Source organism: Mesoplodon bidens, assembly GCF_964165515.1.
Source record: "Mesoplodon bidens genome assembly, chromosome: 3".
NCBI classification, from domain to species: Eukaryota; Metazoa; Chordata; class Mammalia; order Artiodactyla; family Ziphiidae; genus Mesoplodon; species Mesoplodon bidens.
This window is the reverse complement of record NC_138178.1, coordinates 158,103,896-158,122,970: the sequence shown is the minus strand read 5'-3', so window position 1 is coordinate 158,122,970 and position 19,075 is coordinate 158,103,896.

The window sequence follows — 19,075 nt, the reverse complement described above, 5'->3', positions numbered from 1 at the left end:
CTTCATCCCAACCCTCACCTTTAAAAGAAAATACACTAATTTTCCCTGTTAACCACTTTGTTCAGGTTTGCTTTAAAAACTATACTTGCTCTGGAGAGCTGTCAGCTGCTTTAAATCTAGTGGTTAAAATGGTAAAATACCATTGGACACCTACTCTATTTCAAGAATTTTACAAGTTGGGTTAAAAAAGGAAAAAAATGTATTAACATTTTTACTTTGTTTTTTCTTCAGTTATAAATGCAAACAATCCTATTGTGACAAGTGACAACACAAGCTGTGTAAAATGTAATTCTCTGCCCCCAACCTCCCCAGGCTTAAGTAAACCAAGTACTCTTATTAAGGATATATGTAGTAGCATTATCCTTACACTGTTAAATTGTATCTATAACAACAACAGCACAATCCCTCAGAGTTCTGTGATTGCACCTTCCTTCTGCAAACAGATCCTTTTTGTCTCTAATGAATGTGTTTGGATCTGGTCATCCAAAATGTTGTAGAAATGCATGGGCAGTAGTCCTGCTCTACTTACCTATCCTGTGAATGGTGGTTAGCCTTGGTGAGAGATTCTGCCTTGATTAAGACAGAGATAATTTTCCCACAGAGGAACCGTTAAACTTCTAGCCATATATAGTGGAAAAGATTTGAACCTTGATTTTAGAAGCCATGTTTGAAAATTAAAAACAATACAAAAAGCTTTTAATTCCTGTCTTGATTGTAAGACTTGAAGGAGTCCCCTGGCAATAATTCCTGGGCTAAGCAGGAAAGAAGAGTGACTCTGCAGTGTTTAAAGTTTAGAAGAAGAGGTGAATAAGAGGAAATGGAAAGAAATTTAAGTGAAAAACAAGATCCTCACAACTTAGATATCCTTAGAACCATGAAAACTCTGTGACACTGTAAAAGGTAATATTTTCCTGTTTTTCATTTTCTATCCCTTGATTACCATTATATCCTTTTACAAATAAAAAACACAAGGTTCACAACAAGACTCATAAGAATATGAAGTAGGTCCTGACGCTCTTCCTGTCATAATCTGGGTCTTTCTTGATGATATATCCATTTTCAAAAACATGATTCTTAATATAACAGTTATCACAAAACAATCCATGATAGCATGCCTCAAAATATGTCTCATGAATCATTTCTTGAGATATTTATTGAAAAGAAAAAAAGATTTCACAGTCAAAAAGTGTTTTGAATTATCTGAATGTTAGATAATTTTCTTGGAGACATCAAATGCACATTATATAGTGAAGTAATTCAACCTACATTACCTGTTTAACTCTGCAATTTTCAAGTGCATTTAATCAAGATTACATTTTTCCTACAGTGTATAATTACTATTATTGAACACATAGGGAATGTTGCCTTAAGTCTTCCCTAACAAAACCTTTTATTTGTATTGTTTTCCTCTTGTCATTGTTTAATGAAAAGCAAACTGCTAGTGAGAAGGGGACATAGCTTGAGAGGCGTGGCTGGGCTTTAAAGACAGTCTTGATCCATTGCATATTGTGCTAAAGGCTGCCACTCTTTGACTCACAATCCCCCTCAAGGACCCCTCTGGTTAGGAAGCTGGGACTTCAGTCCCTGTCACAGAATTAACTTCATTGAGTGATATTCATATCAATAGCTTGATAAGTCTCTGGCCCTGGATTATCCCATATCTGCCCCATCCAATTTCTGAACTAAAAAAGTCAAATCTCTCTCTGACAGTAACATTGTGGATTCCAATATGTTTTGTCAGAGAAATTGTGAGAAATTTCATCTTTAACTTATTTACCCACATAAGCATATGTTTTAAAATTTTAAAAATATGATCTTTCGTGGCTTCTAAAATGAGAAAGTATAATCTCATATTTCAGAACATGTGGAAAAGAGTTTATATTCTTAGATTTGTGACTCTAAAAAGCTGTATAGAGAAAAGAAATGGGAAGGGGAAAGATAATAAAAAAATGATATATTACACCTGAACTTTTGAATTTGAATGTCTTGCATGGGACCTGTGCAGATTTTATTCAGGTGATTCAGGGCTTGATGTCTTCTCTTAGAGGTTCTGAAACAGCTCAACTTCAACTAGTCTAAAATCAAACTTGTGTTCTTCCTTCAAATACTTTTCCAAAGCAGAGTACTCTTCCTTAGGGAATTACTACCACCAATTAGCTAACTGGGCAAGCCAGAATGATGAAGCAGATCCTTAAACTTTCTTCTTATTCATGCCTCAAATCTAATCCATCAAACATTTTTGTTACTGTAGCTTACTAAATATCTCATGAATAGTATCATGCGTGAAGTATTTATTTATCAGCACGTGTCTTTTGAGGACCTTCTAAGTATCTGGCATTATAATACATGTAAGACATATAATCTGGAACAAAACAGAATTCCTGCATTCATAAGTGTCCATTCTACTGAAGTGGAGGTAAAGACAGCAAACAAATAAATAAACATAAAATATATTAGCTAAAGATAAGTGCTACCATAAAACTAAAGCAAAATAAATATGATAAAAGTGACAATTAGGTATGTGCCATTTTTTTTAATAGCAGTAGTTTTCAAACTGCAAAAAAGGAGGTTATGAAATCAATTTAGTATGTTAAGGGTGGCATTTTATTTGAGGTATAAATGGGATTTTTCAAATTTTAATTTTAACTTTTTAATTGAAGCATAGTTGATTTACAATATTATGTTAGCTTCAGGTGTACAACATAATGATTCTACATTTAAATACATTATGAAATCATCAGCATAGTAAGTCTAGTAACCATTTGTTCCCATACAAAGTTATTAAAGTATTATTCACCATATTCCTTATGCTGTATATTACATATCTTTGACATTTATTTTATAACTGGAAACATGTACCTCTTAATATTCACCTATTTTGCCTCAGCCCCCACTCTTTCATTCAGACAACCACCAGTTTATTCTATGAATCTGTTTTCATTTTGTTTTGTTTGTTCATTTGTTTTGTTTCTTTTAGACTCCACATATAAGTGAGATCATATGGTATTTGTCTTCCTCTGATTTATTTCACTTAGCACAATATCCTCTAAATGCAACTGTGCTGTTGGCAAGATTTCATTTTTAATGGCTTAGTAATATTCCATTGTATATGTATACCACATCTTCCTTATCTATTCATCTATCAATGGACACTTGGGTTGCTTCCATATCTTGGCTAGTGTAAATAATGCTGCAATGAATATTGGAGTGCACATATCTTTTAAAATAGTGTTTTGGTTTTCATCAGGTAAATACCAAGAATTGCTGAATCATTTGGCAATTTTATTTTTAATTTGTTGAGGAACCTCTATACTGTACTTCATAGTCACCGCAACAATTACGATCCCACCAAAAGTTCACAATAGTTCCTTTCCTCCACATCCTTGCCATTGCTTGTTATTTGTTCTCTTTTTAATAACAGCCATTCTGACAGGTGTGAAGTGATATCTTATTGTGGTTTTGATTTGCATTTTCCTGATGATTAGTGGTGTTGAACACGTTTTTGTGTGTCTGTGGACCATCTGTATATATTTATATAATGTCTATTCAGGTCCTCTGCCCATTTTTAAAGCATGTTGTTTGTATTTGATATTGAGTTGTATGAGTTCTTTTATATTTTTGATGTTAATCCCTTATTGGGTATATCATTTGCAAATATTTTCTCTCAATCAGTAGATTGCCATTTCACTTTGTTGATGGCTTCCTTTCTTATGCAAAAGATTTTTATTTTGATGAAGTCACATTTGTTCGTTCATGCATTTGCTTCCCTTGCCTAAGGAGACAGATCCAAAAGAAAGATTGCTAAGAAAAACAACATACTGCCTAAGTTTTCTTCTAGGAGGTTTATGGTGTCAGGTCTTACATTTAAGTCTTTAATCTATTTTGAGTTTATTTTCATATATGGTATAAGAAAGTGGCCTGGTTTCATTCTTTTGCATGTAGTTGTCCCATTTTCCCAATACTATTTATTGAAGAGGCAGTCTTGATGAACTCTTTTAGCTTTTGCTTGTCTGTAAAACTGTTTATATTTTCTGCAATTCTGAATGATAACTTTGTCAGATAGAGTATTCTAGGTTGTAGGGTTTTTTTGTGTGTTTTGTTTGTTTGTGTTTTTCCCCTTTCAGCACTTTGAATACATCATGCCACTCCCTTTTGGCTTGCAAAGTTATTGCTGAAAATTCAGTTGCTAGTGTCTCTACTAGTAACTGGTTGCTTTTCCCTTGCTGCTTTTAACAGTCTCTCTTTATCTTTAAATTTTGATATTTTAATTATGATGTGTCTTGGTGTGGACCTCTTTGGGTTTATCTTGTGGGTTTATCTTGTTTGGGGTTCTCTGTCCTTCCTGTACCTGGATGTCTGTTTCTTTCCCCAGGTTAGGAAAGTTTTCAGCTATTATGTCTTCAAATATGTTATCTTCCTTTTCCTCTCTCTCTTCTCCTTCTATGATCCCTATAGTGCAAATGTTAGTACACTTGATGTTGTTCCAGAGGTCTCTTAAACTATCCTCATTTATATATATATATATATATATATATATATATATATATATATACGTATATATATTTTCTGTTCAGCTTAGGTGATTTCCACTACTCTGTCTTCCAGATTGCTGATCCATTCTTTTAGATCAATCCACTCTTTCATCTAATCTACTTATGATTCTCTTTAGTGTATTTTTTATTTCAGTTATTGTACTTTTCAGCTCTGATTGGTTCTTTTTTATATTTTTTAAGTGTTTGTTGAAGTTTTCATTATTCTGACTGGTATGTGGAGATCAGACGTAGGAAGGCAAGGATAGAAACAGGGACAACAGTAGGAGACTATAGCAATAGTCCAAAAAGACTATGAGAACTGGCTTGAGACAAAATGGTAATTATACAGAAATTTGAGAAGTCATTTGATTCTGGTCATATTTTGATGTTATGGCCAAAAGGATTTGCTTATGGATTAGATGTGAGTGAGAGATGCACAGACGAGTGAATGACACCAAGAGAATTGGGCCTGAAGTTAGGAGAATGGAGTTTCCATTTACCGAGAAACTCTCTGAGAGGGGCAGTTTTGTAGTCTAGAGGGGAGACAAGTGACCAATTAAGAAGAGATTTTGCAGAAGCAGTTGGGCATGTGGATTTAGCACTCAGGGAAGTGATTTTCTGGCTGTCAACAGGAACAACAACAAAAGAGGTAGAATGTGAAGACTTGAGAGTGGATGAGAACCACAGGAAGTTATGTAAACTGAGAAGGAAAGAAAAGGGAAGGGAAATAAAGGAAAGGAAAAAGATCTAAGAAATGATCCTTGAGGCATTTTAATTTTTAGAGATTTGGAAAATAGGCCAGAAATATCAGGCAGTAATATACGGGAGAAAACAAGAGGAAGTAGAATCACAGAAACCAAAAAAAAAAAAAATTATTTCAGGAAAGTAGTAGTGATCAACTATGCCACATACTAGTAAGTCAAATATTGTAGGGTTTTTAGTGTGGAGGCTGTTGGTGACCTTGATTGCTATTAGAGCAGACTGGTGAGAATTGAAGCATGGGAGTGAGTTCAAGAGAAAATGAATATTGGAAATATGGAAATGGTTAATAAGTAGAGTTAACTTTTTTAAAACTTTGCTAATAAAGGAAGCAGATAAATGGAAGGGCTGATGGCTGTTGTGGGATGTGGGGATGAGGTCTACTGAACAGATGGAGGAATCAACCTTGAATAGGAAGAGAAAACTTTCCTTCCTAGTATCAAAAGGGAAGGCAGAGGATATGAATTTGACACATGCAATTTAATAGAGGTGAGGATGGAAGCTTATGCAAGCTTCTTCTGATCTTTTTTATCATCTCAGTGAAATATGAATCATGGTCATCAGTGTATGTGAAAAGGAACAAGGGGGTGATGGAGGTTTAAGGATTATGCACAGCGTTCCTAAATCTTCAATTGGTATACACTTTTGCCCCCAAAGAAGCCTTTTTTTCTAGTTTAAAAAAATTAATATAGGAATAGTACTAGGTAGCTTGAAAACCTTCAAGGGCTCCCCTTTGCTCCTTAACTAACACCTACGTTTAAATTGCCTACCAGCCCCTTAATGGACTGGCTCCTTCCTCCCTCTCCAGCATCATGTCATCTCATACCTCTTATGCTCACCCTTGTTTCAAGCCAGACTGACCCTGGGATAAGATATGTTCCTTCTTGTTATCAAGACCTCTGTCCATGCTATTACTTATGCTCTAAAAGCCTCAGTCTTGCCTAATTAATCTACTCATCCTTTTCATCTCAATTCAAACGTTATCTCTTCAGGTAGTTTACTCCTTAACCACCTCCACTATCTTCCCACTCCTATGAGTAGATTAGATCTATCTGATATAGTCCCTGTTGGCTATTTTGTTTCTTACCCTGAGTCCTTATAATTTATAATTCTTTGTTTTCTCAAGAAGTATCTGTCTCTTCCTATGGTTTCTAAGGGAGCACTGTCCATTTGTGTTGTGCTCAATTCTGAGGTCTCTGGCTTGGAGAGTGATTTGTGGTTACCATTATTGACCTCTCTTATCTGGAAGGAAGCTTGAATATCAGCTCAGCTTCTATACTTCCACCTGCTTTGTTTGCTCCTGGGAAAGGATTTCAATCAGGCAGGTCAGGCTGGGGAAAGAGACTCTTATATGAATGGCATCCTGCCTGTAGATTCCATAAAGCTACCTATAGATGTATTTTCAGTCTTCCTTCTTAAGCATCACTATCCAGATAGCTAAGAAGGTCAGACAAACAGAGAAATTGTCTTTGTATAGTTTTCTTAATGATATAGTTCTAGTCAGCTATGTTCTTAGCAGTACCTCTACCTTTTCCAAATAAAGTGGAAAGTGGCAAAAAAATGTATTTTGCTACACTCATTCATCTAATTATCTCATCCTATAAAAGGTGGGGGGCATAACTGTAGTTCCTGTAGTATATTTAATTTTTATTAAAAATTATCTTTGGATAATTGTTTAAACCACAAAGCATGTGTAGTAACTAACACTGGGTTTACAAAGTATATCTAAATGCATTGAAAGAATGTAAACTGGAGGTGAAAATTCAGAAAAATATAACAGCAAACATTTATGGCACACTTACTATATACAGACAATGTTTTAAGCATTACTGTAGTTAATCTTTTATAGGAAACCTTGGCAGGTAGGTACTACAATTAACCATATTTGATAAAAGATGAAAATGAGGCATGGGATAGATAAAGAAACTTGTCCACCAAGATCACAAAATCACTAAGTAATGAAGGTGGGATTCAAAGACCTTACACCAGAGGCTTTCCAATTTTTTGTTGTTGTTGTTGTTCACTGTGTCCTTAGCATTCAACTAATTTTTTCATGGTGCCGAAAGAAATGGAATGCACAGTTTCATTGGTTAAGTAGTGATGTCTAAGAATTTTAGGAAGAATTTATGTCCTTTCAACTTAGTAGCCACTTAAGAAATAGTAAACATAAATTGAAAGAAAAATATTTTTATTTCATTCTTACATAACTGTAATTACTTTCTAATGAGGTGTGTATACCTGTTGGGCATTGCATAGCCTCTCAAAGCTTAGAATTCAGTTGGCTATGACCACCCTAATTTCTGCTCTACATTGATTTTCATGTGGTCATTAATTTTTATCTCAGCAACCTTCAGAAAGCGTTCACAAAGTTATGTCACCAGAAGTAGTGTGATCTAATCCTGAAACTGTGAACACCCTGGAGCTAATAGTGCTGAAGGTGTCCAGAAGATGCATCTGTGTTTCCCTAGGATATTTAACATATCCCATGGTGACCCTGTGAATACATCATGGCACCCTGACATGCATTAGTGAAAAGTTTAGGAACCACAACCTTGTTCATAGCCTTGTCGCTTCATAGCCTCCTGTTAAGTGCTGTCTGCAAAGAACAGTGGTATATAATACTGGGAGTTCCAAGGACTAAACATACAGTCCTTACTTTCAGGTTAGAAGAAGCTAAGAGTGAGTCTAAGGCATAGACATGGTAAAAATGGGGAAGTGATGAGAATGGTGCAACATAAAGAGCAGAGGCTTACAAATAAGACAGTCCTAAATTTGCATTGAGGCTCAATGATTCTAGTGCTGCTCTAAGCACAAATGTGTGCCAATTCTTGCCACATCTTAGAGGCACAAAAAAAGATTTCTGTTAATAGAATGAAATTAAGTGATAAAAGTCAAATAAAAATTATAGGCAGGGCTTCCCTGGTGGCGCAGTGGTTGAGAGTCCTCCTGCCGATGCAGGGGACACGGGTTCGTGCCCCAATCCAGGAGGACCCCACATGCCGTGGAGCGGCTGGGCCCATGAGCCATGGCTGCTGGGCCTGTACATCCAGAGCCTGTGCTCTGCAACGGAAGAGGCCACAACGGTGAGAGGCCCATGTACCGCAAAAAAAAAAAAAAAAAAAAAAAAAAAAAAATTATAGGCAGTAATTGATATCCTGTCATTTTCACCTCAGTAATAATTCCTAAATTCATTCCATTTTTTGCCTTTCCACCATAGTTACTTGAACCAAACATTTATTACTTGCTGCTTATTTGGGAATGGAATTCTGGCATCCTAGGAACCCAGAACATAGTTTTTACTAAAATGGTACTCAAAGTGTGTTCTGCAGACTCTTATCACTTTGGAAAAAGTTTGTTATTGGTCTGCAAGACAATAAGGGCAGAAACTGTTGTAAGAATTTAGAAACATTTTAAAGTAATTTGGCAAAGTAATTTAATTCCTGCTTAATTTAATAATTAAAAAATGAGGTTTGCATTTTATGTCAGCTTTTTAGATTTAATTTACCTAGTAATTCTTTTTTATTATATTTTACAGAAGTATTTGTCCACAGCAGATTGAACATGAAAGGATGGAACAAAAATGGTTTCTCCATCACAGCTAGTTTGAGAAGCACTGGTCTAGAAGTGGTGCATTGGGTGGACATGTTTCCTTGGCCCTGTGGACTCCTGGTCCCATGGGGAGGGACATGAATGGGAGAGGGCTGGATAGGGGTCCTCCAAAGAAATAGGCCCATGATAGGTCCCCAGAAGCCCAGTTCTACATGCTGTACTGATTACAATCATTAACCCACAATGAATAACATAACAGAGAGAGATAACTCATCTCATTTGTCTTCCCAGCAGCTAGTACCATAACTGATGCATTAAAGGCACTAAATAAGTGATATTTGAATGAACAAAGCATTAAATACAGTGATGAAAATGATGATGATTATGATGGTAATGACAATTTCTATCATTTATTTCATTTGTGCCCTGTGCCAGGAGCTATGTTAGATACTTTATATAAATTATCTCTAATCATGACCAGAACCATGAAGATAGGTATTATACTCTCTCCTGAGAGATGAAATCTCTATTTTATAATTTTGAAGAGAGTATGCACTTTGTAGCTTGGGCTTGGGAAAATGGAACGGTGGCTTTACTGAAAGAAATTAGATTTGAACTGAGTTGTAAAGGATGAGCAGAGCTGTTGGAAGCAGAGAGAAAGAAACACCATGGCCTATGTGGGAGAATTACAAACCAAAGAATGTAAGATACAAAGCAACCTCAGGGTGAGATGGATAAGAAACATATGAAGAGTCCAAATATAAGACACTAAGGACTGTGGAGCGTGCGATCTTAGTAAATAGGGTATGTTCCACTTAAATGTATTTCACATTTATTAAAAGCAAAACAACAACAACAACATAAACAAAATTAAAACACTGTGCCATTAAACCAATTCTTTTACTGGCTTGGTGCAGTGCTGAGTCTCTGATTCATTATATCACTTCAGAATGGACTTTCCTTACTTCTAATCTATTTCTTTTTTTTTTTTTTTTTTTTTTTAATTTCATTTATTTATTTATTTATTTTTGGCTGTGTTGGGTCTTCGTTTCTGTGCGAGGGCTTTCTCTAGTTGTGGCAAGCGGGGGCCACTCTTCATCGCTGTGCGCAGGCCTCTCACTGTCACGGCCTCTCTTGTTGCGGAGCACAAGCTCCAGACGCGCAGGCTCAGTAGTTGTGGCTCACGGGCCTAGTTGCTCCGCGGCATGTGGGATCTTCCCAGACCGGGGCTCGAACCCGTGCCCCCTGCATTGGCAGGCAGACTCTCATCCACTGCGCCACCAGGGAAGCCCTATTTCTTTTATAAGACCCTGTTTTAATTCCCCATGCAAAATATATCACTATGTTATATACTAATATATAGTATTTTCCTGGACATGTATTTATGTATTTTTGTCATTCTCTGCTTACCAGGCTTTAAAATTCAGGTAATCGAGGTCCTTGCCTATCTTTTTTATTAGTAATGAATACCTGACACCTAAAAATGTATCTAGCACATACCTGATGTATGAACTATTTTGCTATGTAATAAACTACTGATACTTAGCAACAAATACACTTAGTGGTTTAAAACACTATATTATTATCACAATTTTGGGGGTGTAGTGTGCAGTTCCTCTGCTGGTTCCACCTAGGCTTACTCCTGTGGTTGTACTTAAATGTAACGTCACCTCAGCTGGAAGATCCAAGTTGATCTCCCTCATGCTTGGCAGTTGGTACTGGCTGTCAGCTAAGATGCCTCCTATCTCCTCCACATGGTCTCTTATCCTCCATTGGGTTAGACTGGTTTCCTTATGTGGTGCTCCCTGGGCCACACTACAAGAGGGTGAAGACAGAATCTGTGAAGCCTCTGTAGTCCAGCCTTAGAAGCTGTGCAATATTACTTCCACTGCTGGATTGATTACAGTAAGTCATGCCACCAGCCCAGATACAGGGAGTGGGGAAACCAACTCTACTTCTTAATGGAAGAAACTGAAAAATTTTGTGGATATGTTTTTAATCAATCACATTTGAGGTTTGATAAGAATGCATTATACAAATGAATAAACAGTGTGATTAAAGGTACAGAGAGGAAAGAATACAGCATATTCCTTAGTTTATAAGCAATAGGTAGTCATGTGGATTCTTGAATATGAGGTGACATGATCAAAGTGAAGTTTTAGGAAGATTAATCTACCTGTGCCTGTAGGAGGAAATAAACTGGAGACAAACTAGATGCAGGAAGATCATTTGAAGCCTGCCATGATAAACCCAAAGTAATGAAATAAGGAAACGGAGATTCATCGTAAACTCTACTCCTGTTTCCCGTTTACTTGTTTGGGGTTTCCAGCAATGCATGAAGGTAGCTGGCACAATGCAAAAGGGTGGTTTGCTTAAGGACAGATGCATAGGACCTGCTAATGGATGGCAGGTGGATAAATAGAATGAACCTGGAAAGGAATTAGGATGGTATTGATATCTGAGTGGTTCCAGCCAGTTGTCCATATATTTCCTGGTTCATTTGAATTTATTGGCAATTTGAGGTAGTTTGAATAATTCAAAGTAGAATGAGAGATCTGTTCTTTGGGGAAAAAATTTCCTTGGGATATTTTTTTAACTTCCGAAGACATTACATTTAGAGGTGGCACTTTGTATACTGAAGTAAACTTGAAGCCTCGTGGCCATTTACTCAGAACTGACTGACACAAAAGAAATGGAAATATTAAAAGACACAGAATTTCAATTTTCCCTAGAGACATTCCAGCTCAGCATCTTCTAACGCTGCTAAAAAATGAAGAAGCTCATATATCTCAAGGCGTCTTTATTCTGGATGGTTATGCTTCTCCTGTTCAAACATAGGTTTGAAAAACACTCCACTTTTAGGGATGTTTTCCTTTAGAAAAAACTATTATTTTCTTTCTTAGAAAGGCAATAGGGAGAGAATTCAAGCTTAAAAGAAATCAAGTCATAAATTTATCTGGAGAATGCTGACTTTTATACTTCACCATAAGAAAGAAGAATTGATGGAAATGTACCCGATTCCTATGTAGAAATGTTCTCTTTCAGAGTCTGAAAAGGTATGTCATTTAAAAAATTTGCACAGTTTTAATTTGTACAAATCTAATTTTTTAAATGATATACAATGAACAAAGTATAAAATCTCAATGGCAACACATTGAATAGCTACCTAGCAGTTAAAATCTTTTATATAATTGTGATTTCTTTGACAGCTAAAAAATAATAAACAACAATGGGGATTTTCAATAAACTTTAGTTAAATCAGCTTTTTCTAAACAAAGGTCCTTAAACTTACAGGTATAAGAATGTGAAGTTGGCCTATCTTTTATGTATTAATCATAATGCAATTTAATTCTAGCTCTAACATTTTGTAAGCATTTTTGTTGTAAATACATTTTGACCTTCTGTAATGAAAATAAAGATTCAGGATTCAGATACTCTTCTCTCAATTCCAACTGCCAATTATACTTTTACCTGGTTGGGAGAGTTTTTTTGTTTTTCATTTTATTCTGAGAAGCTTAGGCCAGAGTGTCTATAAGTTTGGTCTGCTGAAAATCTATGTCAAAATCGTCAGTGGCCCCAATTCAAATGTGCAAAATCAGAATCTTTGAAAATGTGTTTTTTGGATCTTTATTTTAAATAAATTACTTAGGTGATTATTTTGAACAATAAAGCTTAGACATTTGCTCTAGATTTGGCTCCCAAGGAAGTTGCTTGTTACAGTCTTGAGTAGGTAGGTAGTAATTTCTCCTTTGAAATAAAATAGGAGTCACCTAAATATTTTACAAATACTTATTGGCTGCTTTCTTTATGCTAGAAAATGTTCAAGGTGCTGGAAATACAGTAGCTAATCAAATTGATTGTCTTCAGGGACCTCTAGATCTAGAGAGATAATTCAGTTACAACACAATCAGAAATATACCAGGAGTCATGTTATGACACAATATCATGAGAACTTCAGAGAATAGTGGGTGTAGGGGCATTAGGAAAGGTTTTCTGGAGGAATTTACATCACAGCATAGTCTTAAAGGATAAAGGGTGGGGATCTTCACATAGACGTGAGAGAGATCATGGTGTTTTCAGATACTGCAATTTGTTCTTTATTACTGCATCAGAAAATAAAAGTGGAAATGCGAGATAAAGCTGAAGGGATCTACTGAAGTCACTTGTGAAATTTCTTGTTCTAGTTTTTTTTTAATAAATTTTATTTGGCTAAACTCATTTAGCCAATAGACCCTATATGAGGTGAACTAATATTAGCCAGCTAGACTGGACGTCTGTATTCCTAGAGATAATGGTTAGTATTATTGTCAGAAACATGTTGCTAAAGTGAGAATCCCATTCTATAGGAACAGAGAATAACCTTGTTTCTAAAATAAATCTTTCCATATATAAAATAAGCTCACTGCCAAAAAATGGAATCTTTGACTTGCACAATTTAGAAAATAATCATACTTGACTGTAATCTTCATCTCATACCTCACGTACACTCTCTCAACAAATCTTGTTGGCTCTACCTTCAAAATACATCCAGAACTTGACGACCTTTCACCATTTGCTTTAACCACCATCTTGGCCCAAGCCCCGATTCTCTTTCCTGTTCTGTAGTTGAATACGAGCTGACTGGCTTTTTTGCTTTTACCCTTGCCTGCTTACAATTTGTTCTCCATACAGAAACTAGAATAAGGCTAAGGTAGGACTTCTGTTATGTAATGCAATCAAGGAGGAAAGTTTTTGGCTCTCAACTGATCCATGTGAGGATCTTTTGTTATTCTTTTCCCCAGTTCTGATGGTAAATGTACAAATGTAGCAGGCATGGCCTAAGAAGAACATGGTGACAATGGTGCAGACACTTAGCAACTGTCTGTGTCACCCCACTAGGTAAATTACCCAGATTAACAAAGGGATGGACAAAATCTGAGGGGAATCTAGAAGCGGTAATAAAGGAGGAAACACTGAGAATCAGCTGTGACCTTATGGCCAGCTCCTTCTGTGAGGGTTATATTTTTTTTTCCACAAACCATCTTTCTCATAAGTCCCCCCTACCTCCATCAAAGAGTCTCAAGCATCCTGGAGAAGTTGCTTCTAGAACTTATACAAATAGATCTAAGTGACATAAGGGTGGACTGTGGGTGATGTGCTATGAAATCCAGGTGTGCTTTCAGACCAAAGAAATTATTCTCCTGGGAAACTGCTGTTGTCTTAAGCCCTCAGCTATCAACCTTCTCTGGGATTTTTACCTTGTGTGGACCTCAGTTGAATCATCACCAAATATTAATGATACCAAGATATTTCATTTTCTTCCTAACAATCAGGGAAAGATACAGAATTAAAAGAACTCATATGAGCTTAGTCTGATCTTCTTCAAGGACCCGAAGTCTAAGGCATACCAAAGCCTAAGAAACTCTTTCAAAACAGATTGATAGGTGTTTATGTCTTAGAAATACTTAATTTCTTCTTCTCAGATAACAAAAAGATCTAGTCCCTGAAAAGAATAAGTAGAAATAACCAGAAGGAAGAAGGAGCCACTCATATTTCTGCTACTACTGCTTTTGTCCTTGAAGATACAAGTAATATCAGGCAGGGGCTATTCTCTCTACAAGTGCGGTGACCTTTCCTAAGCTGAATGCTTGAAATAAAACACATTTTGTCATGACCTGTACTTCCAAGATACACTTTTGTTTCTGGCCTGACAAAAATGGCACTATGTCTTATTCGGTTTTGTTGTTTGTTCTTTAATTGACCACTATCTTATAATTTAAAAAATAAAGATAGAACCCCCAAAATATAGTAAGAATGTTTAAGGTAATAATAGCATCATCAGAAACATTCTATAGTGAGTAAGAAGATTAATGTAATAGCCACCCTTCTTAAAAGCTCCAACTTTACCATGACATTTGACTCCACACATATGGGTAAGCATATGGTTTTCCATTTTATTTTTCCTGAATGTTGCAACACTTTTCTAAGCTGAAGTGAATCTGAAATCATGAACATTGTCTCTTTCTGCACATGAAAAAAATTTTATATAAATGTTCAGTAGAAGATATTTTAAATCAGGAGAAATGAAGAACTTCAGTCTTCCCTGCTTTAAAAACAAACAAACAAACAAAACTTCTTTGGCTATTAACCACTTAAGAGTCATTTGGAAAATACTAATGATAAAAAGCTTAGCATAGTTTGGGGCACTGAATACAACCATATTTTGATTCTCTGGTTTATTTACTCTCATACTAACTTATCTTTTTGTATTCTAAATTTTGAAAATTTCGAGACATTCAGTAAAGGTTGTAAAATTTCAAGACATTCAGTTCACAGTAAAGGTAAGTCAGAATATAAAAGCAGAAAAACCCTCACCTTGCATATCCAAAAGCTCAATAAGTTTTAATTATGTAATTTTGATTAATTTGCTCTCTGGACCTCACATTTGTTATGTATAAAAATACTTTACCTAATAGGAATTTCAACTTGGAGTTTTGGATACTATGAATATTAAAAGTATTTTATGCTTACTCAATAAACATAACTAAAGTATCCCAGTGTAAAATCTGTATAAACTACAAGGGAATTAGAAACTAAATAGAATTAGATAAAAGTGAACATTACAGTGCATTCTCTTGTTTCTTTACAATGGTTAAGCTACAGAGATTCAGAATGTCCTAGTGAAAATTCTATTTACCTATTTATTCCTCTAATGGGATATTAATAAATGTGTCAGACACTTCTTTGTACTGGTCATGATTTTGTTAGACCTTGGAGAGAAAAATATGAATTGTTTGTCACAGGCTTCCAAACTAGAAATATTATGGGATAGACTGATAACAGTTAGTTGCCCTTCAATGTGCATTTCTTCTGTAATAATAAAATTTAGGGCACCTAAAATAACAAACAAACGTATCAACCTTCCTTGCAGCAAGACTTAGATATGTGATTGCCAATAGAACACAAATATGGGTTTCTTATGTCATCTTTTTAGATCATCTTTAAGATACCATTGGTGCTTTTCCTTTGCCAGGTCTCTTCCACCTTCTTCTCTACCTTCATTTAACTGTTTAGGACACAGATGTCACGATCGTGGACCACAGGATTGGGACTATACCTAATGTGTCGTGAAGTCATCAAACTGAAATCCATAGGGACCTCACCATCAGTTCTTCAATGCAGTAATAGATTACTTACCTTCATTGATGTGGGCATTAAATATTCCCCTCCCTTCTTTAGGCTATGATCATTTGAAGTTTCTCTTACACCATACTGAATGAATATTAACTAATTCACCTATTTTTAGAAGTTTACCAGCTGAGCCAAGTTAATTTGCACCCCATTTCCTACATTATATTTTTATGCAACATTAATGGAAAAAAGAATAATGAAAATAATAAAACACAGAACAAATATTCCTTCCTCTCATCCACACCCAATTTCCTTGTGCCTAGAATTCGCTTTTTTTAAAATATGGAATTTGTTGATGGACTATGCCCTGTTTAAGACTTAAATGAGATCAAACAAGCAATTTGGCCCAAATACCCACTAGAAAAATTTATAATAATCTAATAATTCAAATTTTATAGATGAAGTCCTGAGGCTATTAAGACAGTATTGACTGAATGAAACATAAAATCATTAAAGGGATGGTGTTACGCGGTGGCTACAGGTGATGGATAGTGGGGTGACTCATGTCTTCTTTTTCTTAGTACTATGTTATTTTCAGGTAAATCCTCAAGCTGCAGTCTTAATTTTTGACTCCTTCCCAAAAGATCAATAGAATATCACTTGGATATTGGAAAATTGGAAAATGGGAGTAAGGCTGGTATATATCTTCTTTTTCTTAGGCTTGGTAACATTAGTAACTGACTTTCTAAATCAAAAGTAATGTTTCATAAAAAGAAATAACTTGCATGAAGTCAAACCTCTGTCTTGACTCTCAGGTGTCCTTGAAGAGAGTACAAAGCCTGGCTGTACTCAGGGTATTTCCTGCTTTCTTTGGTCAGGAACTTTCAATAAACAAGTACCTTTCTTCTCACATTAGTATTACTTATAAGGGAACTTGTCAGTAAAAGGAGGCAGCCAAATTCCTTCAGGAAATAACAGTCCAGTAGAGTTGCTATGGGAGCAGTAAATGTATTTTATTTCTGCCCTTCACACATCTGCAACCCCAGTCATACATTTTACCAAGTTAAATCTTAAGAAAAAAGTCAATTAGATTCCAAACTTAATTAATTCTTAAATTTTTGGTGTGGCTCACCATGCATATGAATGGGTTAAGGTGAAGAGGAAAATGGATTTTTCTTCCATTTTCTCATTCTTCTCTCTTCTCCTACAATATTTTCCTTTGACTGAGTGCCCATCTTTAGGACTCAATGGTGTAGGTTACCTTGCCTGATTATAGCCATCCAGTGGTGCACATCTTCCTTCTTTCTTGGGTTTTTGCTCTTTCCTCATAACTCCATTTCTTCAGTTCCCTGTATGTCTACACATGTTCACACACGGGTGTGCACATTCAAACAGAACGATCTGTTTACTCTGGAAAGAGTCAGAGCACCATATTTGCCAATGTGAGATCATAGGAATAACTTTTGCTGATGGTTTCCACATGTTGGTTATTTGAATTCTAGTTGAACCAATGTGTGCAATCTCTCAATTCCCACATATGCTAAGCAAGGCTCTTATTTAGAAGGCAGGGGAATTGCCAAGTGTCTGATGACAGCATTCTGTGAAATATTGCTTTATCTGAAAGAAAATGTGTCCTTAAAAAATCTGAGATCTCCTATTGTTAAGCTAGTTGTATGTGAAAGTAACTTGGAATCATAATAACTTTTCCAGATTTCTTGGGTTAGTAATAACCAAAATTGAATAGAGAAAAAATGATCCCATGATATAAATAATTATATCATCTTTCCTTAGAGAAAAATGTTAATGAGATTCACAAGGCATTAATAGGAATAATTCATAGGCAGAATCCTGTTTTAAGTTTTATTCTATTTGTCTCTATTTCTTGAGTAACGTGGCCATTTTTTGTTTGTGAATGGTCAGGAAGTGGTAATTTTGAATTTTCATACATTTCTTCAATTGGATTTACCTAGGTTTTGTCATGGGCCATACTGAGATTGTCTATTTTTGTCTATTGTCATGTTATCTGTTATCTACTTCATTCAGTTCTTTGCCCCAGCTATAAGGTGGTGTATTTCAAAGTGGAACATTATCTACATATGCTAGATAATGTTGAATTGGAATCTTTGGTGTTTTCTTGGTTAAGAATAATACTATGGAAATGCAGAGCAACATATCCTGGCTGGCTCTAACTTTCTCTTCAGGACTTTTTACTGAACTTTCCATTGATTTTTTCTTAAATGATATTCAGTTTCTTTCTGCCTTACAACATCTCCTGATAACTCAGCTCACTGAACTTTTTTAGCGCTTGATCTTACCACTGATAGGTAAATCCTGTTATGTATCCTTGACCTTTATCTGTTAAGGTTGTGCCAAGTTCCATTTGAATAAATTAGTTGGCGGAAAATTGAGGTCATTATTTGAAGTGATGTGATTGTAATATTTGAGGATGAGTATCATTTATAGTGATACAATAGACAATAGAATTTTTTCTAAATAGAAATAACAAATTTTGGACTCTGGATAATATAAAGAACGAGGTCAACTTAGGGCTGCTGTGATCTTGGGCTGTGAGTGTGAATATCTATCCCCCTGTCTCTTGAAATAACAATACAGATATTTTGAGTATATGATGAAACAAAGTGAAAGTTATATTTTGCAGTGAATACAGAAGCTACCATGGCAGGCACTTTTAGGAATTAAAAATAGTTAAACCTGGAAATCATTAAGAAAAGCAGCTCCTATGATGAAACCAGTTATTTGTGAACTCAACCGATCCACAAATTTCCCGTGTCACTAAAATTAGACTATAAAAAGTATACCCATGCCCAGAACAGAGTCAATATATATATTCACTAATATGTCCCTTATGATAAAGATAATTCTTAGATTTCTTGTGATCTCAATGATACTGATGAACAGAGGCAATGTGAGTACAGTGAATGAGGCTTTGGCTGCATAGGCTGAGTTAATCTTGTGGATGGGCAACAATTCAGTCTGGCATGAACCTCCTGTCGATCCATTTACCCAACAGTAACCCCATTAAGACCATAAAGGTCATCCCTATAGTACAAAGACAGCAGGAATCATGTGAGCAGACATCCAGCATAGGCAACAGAAGAGTACTA